A 17,515-nucleotide genomic window follows, 5' to 3' on the forward strand; every position below is an offset into this window, starting at 1 on the left:
TTATATTCATTTAAGTTTGTAAATAATTTATTTATATCATGCAATCTATTATTAATCTCATGCTATGTATTCATTTCAGAAATATTTCTCTAAAATTCACTGTCTACATCTTATATATTTCACATTTCAATGTTTGCCTACAATTTTAATATGCTATGTAATTACTGATTTTCAATAAAGTTAATTAAAAAAGATATTAACTTAGTTTAGTTTTTGTTCATTTGTTTGTTTTTCCTGTACTGAGCCTTGAACCAAAAACCTTCACAAAAGTTACATCCCATTATTTTATTAATTCTGAGACAAGGTCTCCCTAAGTGGCTAAGTTGCTTATACTGGGTTTGAACTTGCCAGCCTCTTAGAGTGTTGAGCTCACTTGCCCGTATCACCAAACATGGCTTCATTTAACTTTTTTAAAAAGATAAAGGAGGCACTGTCTCCAAACAACAACCCTGAGGTAGTGTATGCAGCCTGTTGCTTATACGGGCTGCTTAAGGGACATGGGAGACTCTGTTTTCTGGTGGATGTTCCTGTCTGACATTCTTCTGTTCCCCAATCTAGGCTCCAGACAAACATGTGGGGTGCCTTCGGGAAGCCCTAGGTCATAGTGGCAAGGGTTCACATTGTGTTTGGGGGTGGGTTTATTTTTTGTTTTTTTGGTGGTTTTTGTTGTTGTTGTTTTTGTTGTTGTTTGAGGGGGTTCTAGTACCAGGAATCAAACTCCTGACAAGGACCTTGCATAACAAGGGGCATGTGATCGAGGCCCTATGCAGAGCCAGGTTCAAGTTCCCTGGTAGCCACAAGGTGTATCTCTCCAAGAAGTAGGGCTTTACCAAGTTCAGCGCGGAAGAATTTGAAGACATGATGGCTGAGAAACATCTCTTCCCTGATGACTGCGGGGTGAAATCCACCCATAATTGCAGTCCCCTGGACAAGTTGTGTGCCCTGACCTCCTGAAGGCTTCCCCTGTGTGCCCCCCGCCTGCACTGACAAGCTTATCAATAAATTTTAATGCTATCCCTTCCCCAAAAAAGCTAATGAGAGCCAATCTTGGACTTGAAGAGCTGTGAAGAAGATACAGGAAAAGAGGCTGTGCTCAGATACAGGAAGTGAGAAGGTGAAAGCCCGGATGTCAGACACTCACACCACCCTTGAGGAAGGAAGGAGGGACACACGTGGACAATGGAGAGGGGACACTTGGCAAGACAGGACCCCGCCTCCTCAGCTCCTTCCCCACAGTCCTCTGCACATGACACAGGCCCAGAGAACACAAAGGAATCTTGGCCATCAGTTGTTTTCAAACAGCAAACAAGTCATGTGTGTACATGCACAAACACACCTTCACAACTGAGTAAAACCAGACTCGCATCCAAACCCATTGAGTCTTCTCAAGTGACATCAGGCATCAGACCTCTGGCAAGGAGGGATGGGGGTGATCTGATGTCGGCTCAACCTTGCCCCTTTGCTGTTTGGGTCTTGCCCCAGACCATCTGCAGGACATTTCTAGGTTCCTAGCCCACATCCGGCCCGCCTCAGGCAGGAAATGAAGTGTGTGCTGAGGGAACACTCATTTCCATTTAGTGCCCTGACGGTGCTCAGTGAGACACAAAAGCTGTTGTCCCCATTGCTAATAGTAAAATGGAAGCGGAGAGAGGCGCACAGCCTGCCCAGCGAGACCCAGCTGGGGGTGACCCAGCCACCTCACGGCCTCCAATTTCTCTGGTCTCTGAAATCCACGCCCTTTTCCCAGGTCCTGGAATGGTCAGGAAACTGTGACATTCCCTCCCTTCTTGTGCCCAGAGTGGCCCCTTCTTGTCCTTCTGCTCAGGTTTTTCTGACACCTGCTAAACTCAGGTCAATTCCACCCCTCTGGGCCCCTCCACTGCAACATCTCTTCCTCCCTGGAGGATGGAGGGACATCTGGCGGGGTCGTGGTCAGGAACAGCAGATGCTCAAGAAATGGACGCCACTGAGGCTCCTTGGAGAACGAAGTCCCCAACTCAGGGGAAGGGTGTTCCAGCACTGTCCAGACTCTTCTCAGTCTCAGCCACCTAATAGCCAAGGGCCCAAAGCGGGGAGAAGGAAGAGGAAAAGGAGGAGAAGAAGGAGGAGGATGACTGAGAGACAAAGAAGTTACCCTTAAGGGCCCAAAAGTAGAAGTCAAAGGTCAGCGGCACCCTCATGCTCATCTCCGAGTAGAGCTGGGATTCACAGAGCAGAAAGCAGGGCTGTAAAAACTCTATAGAAGTCTCTGATCTTGGCAACTTTGTCATTCTGTTTACGTCTCCCTCCTCTGACTATGTTCCCTCAGTAATTAGGAGGGTTATAACTTCTAAGACAAGTTAGATATCATTGCAGTCTAGGAAGAGAGGAAAGAAAAAGTGAGATAGCAAAATACAGGATTTAGAAATTCTGAGTTTGAGGAGGACAGAACTACATAAGAACTGAATGTACACTGGCGGTGACCTCCCAGAACAGTACCATCCAGTGGTTCAAAACACAGATTAAAGGCAGAAGACCAAAGCCCCTGTTCTGCGTTGCCGCCAGCCATCTGAGACCTGGGCATGTTATGCATAAGGATTCTAAAACGTTTGCAGGCACTGGTGTGGCCACTGATCAAGGTCTCGGTGAGCGGTGGTCACTAACTAGCACTGTTTTGTTACTGTGAAGGAGGCTGAACCCTGGAGGCCTGCAGGACTCAAGGGGAGGCTCAGGGGAGGCATGAGGCCCAGGGAGACCTTTCCAGGGCCCCTATGGTCCCCACGAGGAGGGCCATCCCCTCACACACTACTCCAACCACTCCCACTTCCTGGTTTCTCTTGAGTCACCCTTGAGTGGGGCTAACAGGTGTTTGGCATCTTCCTCCCCCACTAGGAAGCTGTGCGACCCTGGACAGGCTCATCTCCCCCTCTGCACACCCGCCACCTCATCTGTACAGTGAGGATACTCACCACACACTCTCTAAAGTCCTACACACTTGGGGGCACTTACAGATTCCAGAATTCACGTGTAGGTGGCAGAGGCGTTTATTGTTTGGAACATATTGTCAAAAGGAATAGGCTTCCCAGATGGCTCCTCGGCCCCCCAGCCACCCACCCCCATCCCCGAGTCCCCTCCTTGAAGGCTGATAAATACTAGAACCTGCCAAGTCCCTCCTGAGTCAGGCAGCCCCTTCCTGGAGGAACCACCCTGAGTCTCAGCAAGCGTAGCTAAGGGCTCAGACACTCAGAAGGTAGGATGTGCAGTAAGACTCCACTCGCACAGGGCCTGGCTTCTGATCTGCCTGCTGGTTTCCTCAGCTCTTCTCCCAGCCCTCTCTGACATTCTCAAGATTCTGGCGTAGGATCCACTGGAATTGTGAGCAGCTGCTCACCAGCTTCCTTGAACAACAAGTTCCTTCAGCTGTCAGGATTCCTGACTTGGGGTTTCCCAGTCTGTCAGAGGGGTCTCATCACGAGCTATTGCCATCCAAGAAAGCACTAAAGGAGATGCCAGCACTAAAGGGGACACAGGCACTGCGATTACTGAGAAGCACCTTGCTGTTGTGGTTTGTGTCTAGTTGTCCCCCCAAAGCCCCGTGTAAATTATGGGGCAGATGCAGCTGGAGGAGCAACGGGTGGCCTGAGGGGCGGGGCCAGAGGATGGGGCGGGGCCAGAGGGGCGGGGCCAGAGGACCAGGGCGGGGCCAGAGGGGTGGGGCCAGAGGGGCGGGGCAGGGCCTCAGGGGCGGGGCCAGAGAGGTGTGAATCATTAAACTGGCTCACCTGTGCTCACTCAGAGGTGTGGAGTGGGTCATCCTAGACATGCAGCGCCCCAGCCTCTCCTCCAGTGTCTTGAAACCTCCATTAACTGTGAGCTAAATAAACCTTTCCTTCTCTCTTTTTGAGTGTCGGGTATTTGTCCCAGCAACAAGAGTAACTAATGCACTTGCCAAAGGTGAGAGTTCCAATTTGCAGCTGCAGAGCGAAGCTTATTGGAGGAAAGGGGGTCTACGTTGGTCTGCTCTGTGTACCCGGTACCCTAAGCACAGACTCCGGGTACCCAGTACCCTAAGCACAGATGGACTAAACCAGCTTCATGGCCAAGTGGTCTCCTCATAGCTGCAACTGCAAATACTGGCTGCCGAGCACGACAGAGAAGCAGTTTGCTTTATAAAACTATGTCCCCAAAGCTCATACACCAGGGTGACAATGCTGGGCCCAACTTCTCAGTTGAGCACGGGAGTTTTGAAGCCACCACCCACTAACCCCAGTCGTCAGTGGTCACACATAAAGGGACTGGTGATGAGGAAAGAGGGAATAGCTGTGCCCTGGGTCAGGACCCCAGGGAGGCAAATTCCTCATATGGTCAGGTCACCCTTCAGGATGGATGTGCACACACACGTGCAAAAGTATAGCATGGGACGTGAAGACACGACGCATCCTCACCTCTGTCTGTGCTGTTCTTGTCTTTCCATGGCTTCTCTGGTATCTGCATCAGCATGTGTGGGACTTTTTCTCCCTGCTCAGGCATAACCCTGAGAGAAGAACCCTGGCTCACTCCACTCTGTGGCCTCCTCGGTGGCCAGCACAGAAGTGGCCAGTAAGCATGTGCCTCAGAGAAGCACCGTGAATGCCAGAACTAAGATGACACAACTGGGCAAGACGCCCCCACCTCTGAGGCCAGCAGCCTCCTTGGGAGGACAGGACACTGGGGCACGCTCGCCCAGACCGATGGACACACACACCCTCCCAGCCAGGGACCTTGCTCTTTCAGAGGCTGTTACTAAAACTGGACCTCACACCACAGCAACCGTCGCAAGACTGCCCGGAAGGTCAGCTGCAGGCAGCGTGGCTTTCAGACTCGCTCGCTGGCCTCAGCCCCTGCATGTGGTTTGCAGCCAGCCCCTCCTCCAGAGGGCGGCTCTGCCTCCGTAACCGAAATGCCCCTCCCCCAACCTACACCTCACTCCCAAGGTAATGGTTTTGGTTGAAGGAAACAACCCAGTAAACACTGGGTAGCATTAGTGGAAAAAAAATATTTTAGAATTAGACATCTAACTAGACCTTACACTTATCTCAGTGTGAGTCTCCAACTTATAGTTATGTGATCTTCACTGAATTAACCTGTATAGTCCTCAGCATTCTTGTCAGTAAAATGGGAAGGGTGACATAGCGCTAACGCATGCCTATTAAAGCTTAACTATTTCAGATCACCATGCCCTCCTGAGTTGGTCACCACAGACGCAAAGACTCACAGCCTCTTTCCCGCGCAACCAAAGAATGTCAGTGGTCCTCTGGCCATCTCTCCTTATGCACTGCAGACAAGAGTTGGACAACCTGCCCCCTCCAAAGGAACCTAGGGGTGTCTCCCTTAGTGTAAGACACTCTCCCTTCCTTGCTGTAACAGCCCACCCCAGTTAAAACACTGGAACATCAGAGCCATGGGGAGACACATCTTCCATCTTGCTAGTGGTTTACAAATATTTACCTTTTATTTTATCAGGCACGAATTGAAAAAGAAATTTTCCAACTAAAGTTTCCTAGAAAGCCACTACACAAGTTATAGATCACCCATTTAGGCTCAGGGGATGTGTGACACCAAGGAACTTTTAGTAGTGGCTGGAGGAGGCAGGCAGGCAAGAAAGGGATACCTCAGGCCCTTCATTCCTACCATTCCCATCTCCCTCCTAATGAACTGGTTGCCAGGAGTCATTGTCCCAAAACCCCACAAAGCTTTTTTTTTTTTTAATTTTATTAAGAAACAAATAGCAATGAGACAGTCCTATGGATAACCCACTACTATTATGGACTACTGGACTATATTGGATTATTTTTGCTGAATTCACGCACCTACAATATTTAAATGGCAATGGAATATCCATCTCCTGCAAAGCTTTGTGAAGACATCAAATGAGAAGCGAGAGCTGGGTAAGGCAGGAGAGAGGACCCGGCCATGGCAGAGAAGGGAGGCCACCAGACCCCTGCCTCCTTCAGCTGTAAGGACTCCAGGATGCAGGGTCCAGGTCAAAGTCCAACCAGACTCGCGGGAACCTTCTGGATTCCTGGCTGCTGATTCTCTTATCCAGGGGTGAAGGCTGAAGCTGGAAGGCCAAGAAGAATCTTACCCTCCCACAGCTGCCTAAGCCGCTGTCCTTTACACATCAGAGGCCCAATGTCACAGACCCTACAAAGTTAGGGATGTCCTAATCCCTGGTGCTTATGCGTGCGCTACCTGCTGTCATCAAAGAAACTGCAGAAATGATTGCCTTGAAGATTCAGAGACGGGAGGATTATCCAGAGTACAACAAGGGTCCGCTTCAGGGAGGCAGAGAGCAGAGAGAAGATGCTATACTTCTGGATTTGCAGATGGAGGGGAGAGGCCCAAGCCAAGGAATGTAGGCGGCCTCCAGAAACTGGGAAAAGGAAAACACAGCTTCTTCCCTAGAGCACCCAGAAGGAGTGCAGCCCGTTGGACCCACGGAAAACATCTGACCTCCAGAAGTATGAGACAATAAATTTGTGTGAAGACATGAAGTTTACAGTAACTTGTTACAAAGCAATTAGAAACTAATACAGCCAGCATCTCCTCTGTATAAAATCATCACAAACTGAAAGCTGCCGGGTGGGGCAGGACTAAGTGTTTCCAGGGGACGCTGCTCATTTGTCAGTATAGATGGGCAACAATACTTTTAGGCCTTTCAAGGCAGGAGCACTTGAGGCCCCTAATTTCCGCTATTGCAGAAATGGTCTGGCCATCTTTGGAGGAGACCAGTGCTGATGTCTAAGGGGTATGGACAACACAGAAATGAAACTGTGAGTATTGATTCAAAATTAGCAAAGGGGGCTGGGGAGATAGCTCAGTAGAATAAGTGCTTGCCTAGCAAGCACAAGGTCCTGAGTTCAATCCTGGTACCAAAAAAAAAAAAAAAAAAAGACAAAATTAGCAAAGGGCCCAAGGGTGTAGCTCAGGGGAAGGGCTTGGGGGTTTTATCCCTAATGCCAAAAACATAGCTTAAAGGGGACAAAGGATTTAAACAGGCATTTCTCCTGAAGAAATAAGAGAAGATACACCAATAGCCAAATTCACAATTCATCAGAGAAATACAAATCAAAACTACAGTGCACTATCATCTCATATCCATTAAGATGGTTAGTGTCATAAAAAAAAAAAAAAAAAAAACCAGAAAACAAGTGTTGGGGGACATGTGGAGAAACCAGAACCTTGTGCTCTGTTAGTAGCAAGGAAAGGGTGCCGCTGCTGTAGAAAGCCCACGGCAGGTCCTCAAATTAAAAACAGACCTCTGTGATGCAGCAACTCCCCTTCTGGATGTGGACGGGCAACCTGTCAGCTGGGGCAGGGTGTCAAAGACATGTTCACACACCTGCTTATTGCAGCAAATTCACCGCAGCTTTTCATAATGCAAACACCTATTAATGAACGCACAGGCAATAAACAGTAGTACAGACATGTGATGCAGTATGAGTCGGCCTTTTTTTCTAATTTTATTTATTTATTTTCTTATGTATTTCGTACAGGGTCTACAGGGTCTCACGAGGCATAGATCGGACTCATAGTGATTCTCCTGTGTTCAGCCTCCCAAGAGCTGGGATTACAGGCACAGGCGCCACCACGCCCAGTCTCAATCGCCATCTCAGCACGCCCCCCTGGAGGCAGGGCCAGCAGAGCAAGCCAGGGATTGAACACCCAGTCCCTGAGTCTGCCTAAGCAGGCGCTTTAATCCATTGAGCTACCTGGCTGGCCCTATTTGGCCTTTAAAAGGACTGAAACCCTCGAACATGCTACAATCCAGATGAACTTGGGGACATCATAGTAAATGAAGTATGTCAATGAGAAGAAGACAAACAATACAGGATTCCACTTTCATGAGGTAATCTCAAAGAAATGGATAGACAGAATGGTGACTGCCAGGGGCTGGGGAGAGAGCTCCTGGGGAGTGGGGACGGTGGAGTTGTTTACCAGGCACAGAGTTTTAGCTTTGCAAGAAGAAAAATTTCTGGGGAACTGTTTCACACCATGGTACACTTAACATTGCTGAATGGCACAGTGAAAACGACTCAGAGGTACGGTTTATGTTCTGTGCTTTTCACTACAACAGAAACAAAATTTCAAGGAAGTCCCTGGTTGCATATGGTACACAGGGAGCAAGGGCTCTCCAACAAAGCATGGTCTGTCTTGGTGACTTTCTCTCCACTAAAACACGGTATCAGGCACCCGCCCCTTGCTGGCAGAGGCTGGCTTCGGTTTACACCGTAGGCCTGTGGCTCACCGCCCCCATGCAGAGATGAGGGCACAGTGGAAAGGCCTGCGAGGAAAGCTGCTCACATCATGGAGGCCAGAAGCAGAGAGAGAAGGGTGAGGCCGGGGTAGAACAGCCCTTCGGGGTTGCACCGCAGTGACCCACTCTTCCAGCCACACTTTCCCTCTTGGGAGCCAGTCACACACCCACACGATTCAGTCACATTCCTAAAGCCCTGCCTAGAGCACGTGAGTCTGGGGGATACTGCTGACCTAAATCTCGATGAGTACAGCTCACTGAAATCAGGGGTCAGAAGCTACCCTCCAGGTACCGCACCCAGCGCTTTCCGGGGCTGTGCACGTGGGAGGCACCCGAGGAGCTGCTGGATTTCACTGTCCAAAGGACTGCAGCCTTCATCGCCTACTAATGGGTCCTATCCTTCCAAGGTGGGGCTTAGTCTGCCCCTCATCTCCACACCCTCGTTTGTGGCTTACCCCACACTAGAGGTGGAGCAGAGGGCATATGAAAGACGGCCAGGCTGCAAGTGCCACAGCGCAGCTGCTGTCACCATGCTCAGAGAACGCCACCCACTTCTGCACCCTGCCACAGCCTCCCCTGAATGCATTAAACAGGTAAAATCCCTCGAGAACACTGAATCGGAAGCTAAGGCACAACGACGCACAGAGAACAGGCAACAGCATCAGTTTAGTCAGACTATGAAGTACAATGGCTCGGAGCCTTCCAGAGTGTCCCGGGAGGAAGCGTGCGGCGTGGAAGCACAGATCTGCTTGCTGTCAGCCTCACCCTGACTCCTTTAAGTGCAGCAGCAGCAGCATGCAAGCGCCCAGACCCCTGCACGGCCCAGCCCAGGGAGGCTCCCCCAGTGCCACGGAGAAAGAGATGACCACCTCAACCAAAGGCGTGAAAGGAGCGATCGATCTCACAGTGCACGGACAGCCTTCCCCTCCCATATAACTTGAGCCAGAGTGAGGACAGTGCAAGGCCCTTCTCAGGTCTGTCAGAAAGTCAAAAGGAGAAGACATCTGAGATAGGACACCTTTCAGAAATTGTTGCCAAAAAAAGAAAAAAAAAATAGCAGTTAATACTTATAGACCAAATAAATAAATAAATAAATAAATAAATAAATAAATAAATAAATAAAAATACTTACAGACCATTTACTATGGGCCAGACCTTGTTGTCACCATGTTACATGTATTTATTTAAGCCTTACAAAATAGGCATTGTTATGATACCCACCTCACAGATGAGAAGACTAAGGCACAGAGGCACTAACTCACAGCTCAAACCAAGCTGCCTGCCACCAGGGCAAGTGCTTTAACCACCTTTGCTCATGGGCCTCTACCTTCAGGTCCCTGACTTGAAGATGCAGGTTTCCAGCCTCCTCTCCCTCCTCAAGTACAATGAGCTGCTTCTAAGAAATGGTATTTGTAGGCTGGAGAGGCAGCGCAGTGGTAGAGCACTTGCTTAACACACATGGGCCCTGGTCTCCACCCACACACCTCCAAAAGAGGATAAACAAGTATTTGCAAAACCCCACATGTTTGTTTGTTTGTTTGTTTGTATTTAGTACAGGGTCTATGGGTTCTATGGGGTGTCACTACACAGATGGGACTCATAGTGATCCTCCTGTTTTCAGCTTCCCAAGTGCTGGGATTATAGGCATGCACTACCACGCTCTATCTCCATCACTGTCTCAGCACACCCTGGGGCGGGGCCAGCATGGCTCAAACCCCTCCTCCCCAGCCCCTGCGTCTGCCTAAGCAGGCACTTGAATCCACTGAACTATCTGGCTGGCCCAGCAACCACATGTTTAAAGGCAAGAAGCAGATACAAAGAAATCCATCCAACAAAAGTGTAGTCATATGTCTAACTCCTACCAACATGTTGTAACCAGGTATTCTACAGCATATTCAAAACATACATTAATTCTCACTGAAACCTCCCATTAATTTGTCCTGTCTCTGCACCTACAGAGCAGGATAAGAAGGGCAAGGTGGCCAGTCCAGGGGTAGCTAGCAAAGTGATGAAGGAGGGCATGGATGAAGTAGACATCAAAGTTTCTCAACTCTTACAAAACAATACCTCTTTCCACTGGACATGGCAGTATATGCCCACAATCCCAGCACTCTGGGAGACTGAGGTTGGAAGATCTCTCACTAAAGCCCAGCCTGGGCTACGTAGCGAGACCCTGCCTCAAAATAAAAAAATAAGAAAGGGCCAAGGATACAGCTCAGTGTAAAGGCCCTAGGTTCAATCTCAATGCCAAAACAAAACACTCAGAATGCCCCTTTGCTTTACATAATCATCGGGAAATATGACCTGGAAACAAATACTGTTAATAGGAGCCTCTCTCAAAAGATGTGTGAATTAAAAGCAGAGAATCCAGCTTGTCTGTTCCTTTCTTTTCAAGAAGAAAAGATTTTGAGATTGCTCACCTATCTCCTGCCACGCAATTGGTTACTTCCAAGGAATCTGAGTCAGGTTTTCCACTCAGTTTCTTCTTGGAAAGAATGTTCCTTACCTCCCTCAGGAGCCCTACATAACCAGAGCCTCAAGGTTTGAACTCTTTTCTTTTTTCAAATAACAAAAGAACATCGACTTAAGACATAGCACTGAATTTTTTTTTTTTTAAGCTTCTGAGAGGTTATTTTTTCCAATGGCTCTCACTGCGACCCTCGAAGTTATCTGTCTCTGATGACGGAGTTCAAACCCAGACTCAGGACTCTCAGCACTGGACACAGTGATAAGACTCATCTCTATCACGCTAGGACTTGGAGTAGGGTGGGCTGTTTCCCCAGGAACACACCTGGCAAAGGCAGGTAGGTACCGGGCACCAACAGTCCCCGCTTAGGCACATAAGCAATGCAAAGAAGGGCTGCTGGGAAACTGGAAAGATGAGGCGTTGAGTCCAGACAGGTCCTCAAGCAAAGAGGAATTAGATGCCAGCTACAAGGCATTCGAAAGAAACAGAAGGCAAAGATCAAAAACCCAAGGAATTGGAGCACTGGGCTGGTCAGATAGCTCAGCAGATTAAAGCGCCTGCTTAGGCACGTACAGGGATCAGGGTTCAATCCCTGCTGTGCCATGCCCACCCTGCCCCTGGACCATGCTGAGATGAAGATTGAGATTGAGCATGGTGGCACGCACCTGTAATCCCAGTGCTTGGGAGGCTGTAACCAGGAGGATCACTACGAGTCCAATCTACGTAGTGAGATCCTGCAGACCCTGTATTAATACATTAAAAAATAAATTAAATTAAAAAAAAAAAAAAGAATTGGAGCACTGAGTCAGCGCTGGATGAGAAAGTAGCCTGAGACTGATGAGACCAGAGCCCGGTACAGGGTACAGTAGCGAGGGCCACCCCTGCCCACTCACACGTGTGTTTCCTCTTTCTTCCTAAAGTCACAGCCATCTGTACCTTTCCATCTCCCTGGAAGTTGGGTACAGCCACGTGGCAAAGTTCTGGGCAACCAAGTGTGAGCAGAAGTGAGGGTGTGTGCTGCGATTCCATCTCCCTCCAGAAAGAATGTCCATATTTATGCAGTCAAATAGTAACAAATGCTGGAGAGGCTGCAGGAGAAAAACACTTACTCTCTGCTGGTGAGAGCGTACGCTGATGCAACCAGTATGGAAGTCAATATGGAGATTCCTCAAAAAACTACAGATTGAAATTCCATTTTATCCAGCTAGTCCCCTCCCAGGAATCTTCTTGAGTTTAAAAAAAATTATATTACAGTAATATATGCATACCCACGTTTATAGCAACATAATTCTTAATAGCTAAATCATGAAAGGAGCCTAAATGTCCATCAATGGATGAATGAATAAAGAAAATGTGGGATTTATACACCACGAAGTACTACTCTGCCACAAAGAAGGATAAACGAGTGATTTCTAGGAAAGTGGGTGAACCTTGAGATTGTAACGTTCAGTGAAGTAAATCAGACACACAAGCTGAGATATCACATTGTTTTTCTTATATGAGAACCACATATAAATACACTACAAAGTAAAAAACAGACAGTAGGAAATAGCGAGCTGTACCTTTGGCATGTGAGGAGAGCACTAAGAAATGGAAGCAGGGGGCGGGAAGGGAAAGGAGACCTAAGGCAGGGGTGGGTGGAGCGCTGTGTGCACGCACCCGCTGAGGTCCCGCGAGAAATGTGATCACCACACGCTACACACAGGTATAAACAGAAGAGGTCCAGAGGTGCATGGAGGGACAGGCGAGTAGACAAGGAAGAACTGAAAATCTAGCAGAGGACTGCTACGCTCATGCAGGCAAGAGAACTCAGAGCCTGAGGCGGGGAGTACGACACAGTGAGGAGAAAGAGTCTGTGACGCCAGCTGATTCAATTAGCCACAGAGCGAGAAAGAAAACCAAAACCATTCCGAACAGCTCCCAGGAACCTAGCTCAGCCAACTTGGTGGTACCAGCGCCGAACGAGGACTCACAGAGAGAGAGTCCTCTTTAAAAAACTGGAAATGTGAACTCCAGAGAGAGCGATTTAGCCCGAAGAGATAAACTGGAAAGTTATCGTCATCATACAATGGTTGGTTCAGTAACAGGGAGGGCTGACACTACAACTTACAAATGCTAAGTTGTGGGGTATGGTGGTGCACACCTATGATCTTTAGTGAGACCCTGGGTAAAATAACTCACCAAAAAATGACAAGCAGGACAATCAGAAGAAGCAGTTCACACTACCGCATAGCTCAGACACAGGTGGCTCGGCAGTTAGCTGACACAGAGACGCCTTGGCGCCTGACACCTGAGGCCACAGGTTGACTTAGTGTACAGGTGCCTGGAGCAATGAGTCATAAATGCATTTAAACTTGGAACGTCTCTTCTGATGTGACCCAGGGTTCTGCCTTTCACTCACTTTAACACTGAATTAGAAATCTCGATGAAGACCAATGTGTCAACTATGCTGCCGACACAAATCAAGAGTAGCAGCCAGTAAGCTAGAAGAGCAAAGAAGGCTTCAGGTGACCTCCACATGCTGAATCCACTGCCCACACCGACCAGACAAAATCCAGTCGGCATCCACTGTAAAGGACTAAGCTTCGATGAGAAAGCAGCACTGTCTACACACAGGGCAGAAGAGACTTGGGCTTAGCAGCCACGTATGTGACAAGAACCCTAGGGGTTCAAGCAGACTTCAGCTCGAAATGAGCCAGCAATAGAGCTCAGCTTCCAGAAAGGCGAGCACAATCTTTACTTCCTTAATGTGCATCCAAAGCCAAGAATAAAGGCAGGAGCAGACTCGGCACTCAACACAGGTCGGTCCGCCTCAGCTGCAGCCCGTCGCTTCTGGTCCATGAGGGGCAAACACTGGCAGAGCACAAGGGTGAGCAACGACATCATGAAAGCACTTGGCTAAAGAAAGCAAGAACAAGGAGCCTGGAAAACAGATTCAGAAGCCACGTGGTAAGCCTGCTTCCGAAATCCAGAGGACGAAAGAAAATGAAGCAAATGGGTCCTGTTGGCTCCACATGAAAGAAGGAAGATTGTCGAAGAAATTATAAGATGGAAGATGCTGACTAATATAAAAGACAGACATCAAAAATATAAAGAGTAGGGGCTGGTGAGATGGCTCAGTGGTCTAAAGCACCTACTTGGAACAAGCTTGGCAAAGCACAGGGACCGCGGTTCAATCCCCCAGCACCACATGCCAGCCAGCCCGCCCCCTGGTGGGCTGAGCTGGCCACACACACACACACACACACACAAACACAAAAAAATAAAATTTAAAAAAAAATATATATATATATATAAAGAGTATTGAAAATGGGAACAGCTGCTTTTTGAAGATTGTGACGTCTCCTTCCTGAGTATTACCCACGTAGAAACTAGAAGACGCCTGTGAAGAGTGCTAAGTTCGCAACAAGTCTGCAGCAGGTGGGAGCCGGGCTCCCAGGTTTTTAGATTTCAAGGACCAGTAACATCTTTTCTTATTTCACTGTGTAAGGAATTTGTCAAAGATCAACTACAACATACTGTGAACTTTGTTGTCAAAAGACACTTAACACCAAAGAGCAGAACTGATGTACTATCAGTGTAAAGCACAATTGTTTCCTATTGAATAAATTTAACCTTATGAAAACAGCATGCTTAATTCTCTTAACTTTGTCAAGGCCAGAGGAAACGTTAATCATAACTCTGCCTGTCTCGTTTTCTGCTGTGTTCTCGGGGCCTGGCATTGAGTAGCCACTCAATAAATATTTGCTCTATGAATGGCCAAATGAAAGCTTGCATTTAATTCATAAAGCACTGCCTTCCACACTGAGTCAAACAGCTTCTCCACCTCATCATTAATCGATATTTATTGACAGCTCTCATTGTTCCTGGCATTGAAATATACAGTGAGGGCCATTAACTTCCCACGATACATCCTCCGAGCCCAGAGAGTAACAATGCCTTAAATTTGTTTGCAGGCTTACAAACCTCTTTTTCCGGCATCATCTCACTCAATGCTCTTTACAAGCTAATATTCTTTATAGAAGTAAATACCATCAATGCCCAGCTGCAGAATCTAAGAATCAAAGGCCCTGCCGAGACTGCACCTGAGATGTTTGGTGGCGTCTACACATGAATACAGCTCCTTCAACTGTGTGGTGAATGCTGTTTCTACCACCCCATCTCTCTCTCCAAGAAAGATAAAGCCGATCCTCGGCTACAGCTATGGCAAAGTCAAATATTCTCTCTAGCCACAAAACTACAGAAAACACACTTCAGCAGCAGAGGGTGACCCTGGCAGGATGGGTAGCTGTACACTGGGATCTCCAGCCAGAGCCTCTTTGGGGAAAAGCAGAGGGATCGGAGGAGCCTACAGCTTCCACAGCAGCCAGCCAAGAGTTTCTGTTTGCCTTTAAGACACCATCTGTCTGCCAGGCCTGTTAATGCTGGCGATGTCAATCAGGAACACTTCTGGTAGGAATTTGCTCTCAGGTCTCCCCAAATATACCAAGAAAAAAACATCCTCAAAAGAATGATGACAGTGTATGAGAAGCCAGTAATAGGAACCTAAATTCAGAGTGCTCCTTTCATTCTGTACTTGACCAAGTCATACGGGGCTACCTGGTAAACTGTTCTGGGGTGAAATTAATGGCAATTCAGAAACCAAACGCCACCATCCATGATTAAACAAATCAAAGGGGCAAAAAGCTAACAGCAGCTAAAGAAGAAACCTATTTCCACAAAATAAACCAGTTATTTCAGTGTGTGTGTGTATGCGTATGTGTGTGTGTGATGTGCCAACATATATGTGTGTGCAAGTGTATATGTGTATACATACATATGTATCTAGGACATAAAGTAGATTTAAGCAAATTTACCCATAAGGATGGGAAACAATGAAAATTCCTTGAACATGGGATATCTCACTTGTGGCACCTGTCTTTTCATACGTGACTAGGGTCCAGTGTAGCTTAGCAACTCTAGACATAGGGTTGCCCACTGATAATTCCTTGGTTAAAGACTTCCATGCGCTAGGGTCCCTGATCCAGAACGCAGTGAAGCATCTCAGTATCTGGCAGGGTCAAGGTGCCAGAGGCATCCGGAACAGATGGCAAAGGCAGGTGTGGAGGGAGGGCAGGAAGAGGACACGTGCACCCCATGCTCTGCTCGCTAGCAACACAGTGCTGGTGATGTTGTCTGAGTACCACACAGGAACTGGGAAGAGACAGTGAGCCAAGGCTTGTTGAAATCAAAACAAAGAACTCTGCTGGCCCATGTGACACATGGTAACCACAGAGCCAGGGCTCTGCATTTGAATGGGACAAGTCCGGAGGAGTGTACAGGAAACGCAGAGGGACCAATGTCTGACTGTTCTAGAAAGGCATCAGAAGGGACAGGGACCATGGAGGAAAAAGCAGAAACCTAGAGGTCAGACCATCCTGAATGCAAACACCAGCTTCATCACTGAAGTGATGAAGCTGATTAACCTCAGCTTCATTGGGTTCATGCACCTTTACCATCCACACACTACCACTGTACATATTTTGACCATGAGGATACAAAAGACAAGTATGCTCTCTCCCCATTCTACCTTTCAAAGTGAGAACATTCCCTTTTCCATACAGTTGTTGCAAGATTAAATGAAATAATATAACACAGGGTGTTACGTTATTATTCTAAGAATCATGATAGCATCTGAGGTCAATGCCTGGATATTTTTCCTATGTTCTTTTGAATTATGAAATATTTAACATGCTCTCCTTTGGAAAAACCTGAAAATTGCCATGGAGAATGCACTAATTTTTTTTTTTTTTTCAGTACCAGGGATTGAACTCAGGACTTGCACTTTTCTGCGGAGCTCTCTCCCTGGCCCCACTAAATTCTGATCTTTGGTTCTACTCTGCCTCTCACTGACCCCATCCCTTGCTGCCGTTCCACACTTAAAACCACCTTAATTTCAAACCATCCTCTCAGTCTCCTTTAAAAGAAAACTAAAGCTTCTTTCTTAAGTGTGCCCCTTGACAGTTCTTTCAGTGAGGATCGACGGAGTGATAAGTACTCTTGGTCTTTGTCTATCTGAAAAACACCTTTTCATCCGAATACCTGAACAATAATCTACCTCTGTATGACGTTCTAGTTTGACAGTCACCAAGCACTTTGCGGATACTATTTCATTGTCTTCTGACCTCTTCTTGTGCCTGATGAAGCCCGCTGTTTGTACAGACATAATCTGTCTTTTCTCCCTGCTGGCCTGTAAGATTTTCTCATTTTCTCTGACATTCAAGTGGTTTTCTATGTTGAGTGTCTAGAGGTGGATATATTTTTAATTACTGTACTCACTACCCAGAGTGCTATTACAGTCTAAAAATCAATATCCTTCTTTAACTTTGAAATATTCTTGGTATCATGTTTTAAAATAATGCCTTTTCATCATTCTGTCCATTTTCTCTAAGGACTCCATCAAAACATAAAATGAGCCTTTTCGTTCTTTGCCCCTAATTCTCCCAACTGCTCTTTCACATGCAGTACTTCACACTTCTGTGCTACATTCTGAGCTGTTTCCTCAGCCCTACTGTCCAATCCTCTGATTTTATCCTGTTACATTTAACCTGATGTTTAACACAGCCATTAGGTTATTTATCTCAACTTGTCTTTTTATCTTTATAAGTACAATTGAGCCCCTTTTGAGTCTTTTTTTTTAAATCCAGCACTATTCTCTTATTATATTTTCTATTTCTTCTTGCAACTCCTTATTTCAAACACATTTATTTTCTTACATTAATTTTCTAATTGTC

General features: G+C 47.2%; 1 protein-coding gene and 1 non-coding gene across 36 annotated transcripts in view; one reads left to right on the forward strand and one right to left on the reverse strand.

Moving 5' to 3' along the window:
- Positions 1-17,515, reverse strand: part of Cacna1c (calcium voltage-gated channel subunit alpha1 C) — a 752,474-nt gene that overhangs the window by 603,716 nt on the left and 131,243 nt on the right. The gene's annotated exons all lie outside the window — the stretch shown is intronic.
- Positions 380-510, forward strand: LOC111818852. Its single transcript, XR_002822732.1, has one exon. It is a non-coding gene; the product is annotated as a small nucleolar RNA SNORA70 (small nucleolar RNA).

Source organism: Octodon degus, unplaced genomic scaffold (assembly GCF_000260255.1).
Source record: "Octodon degus isolate 3935 unplaced genomic scaffold, OctDeg1.0 scaffold00104, whole genome shotgun sequence".
Taxonomy (NCBI): Eukaryota; Metazoa; Chordata; class Mammalia; order Rodentia; family Octodontidae; genus Octodon; species Octodon degus.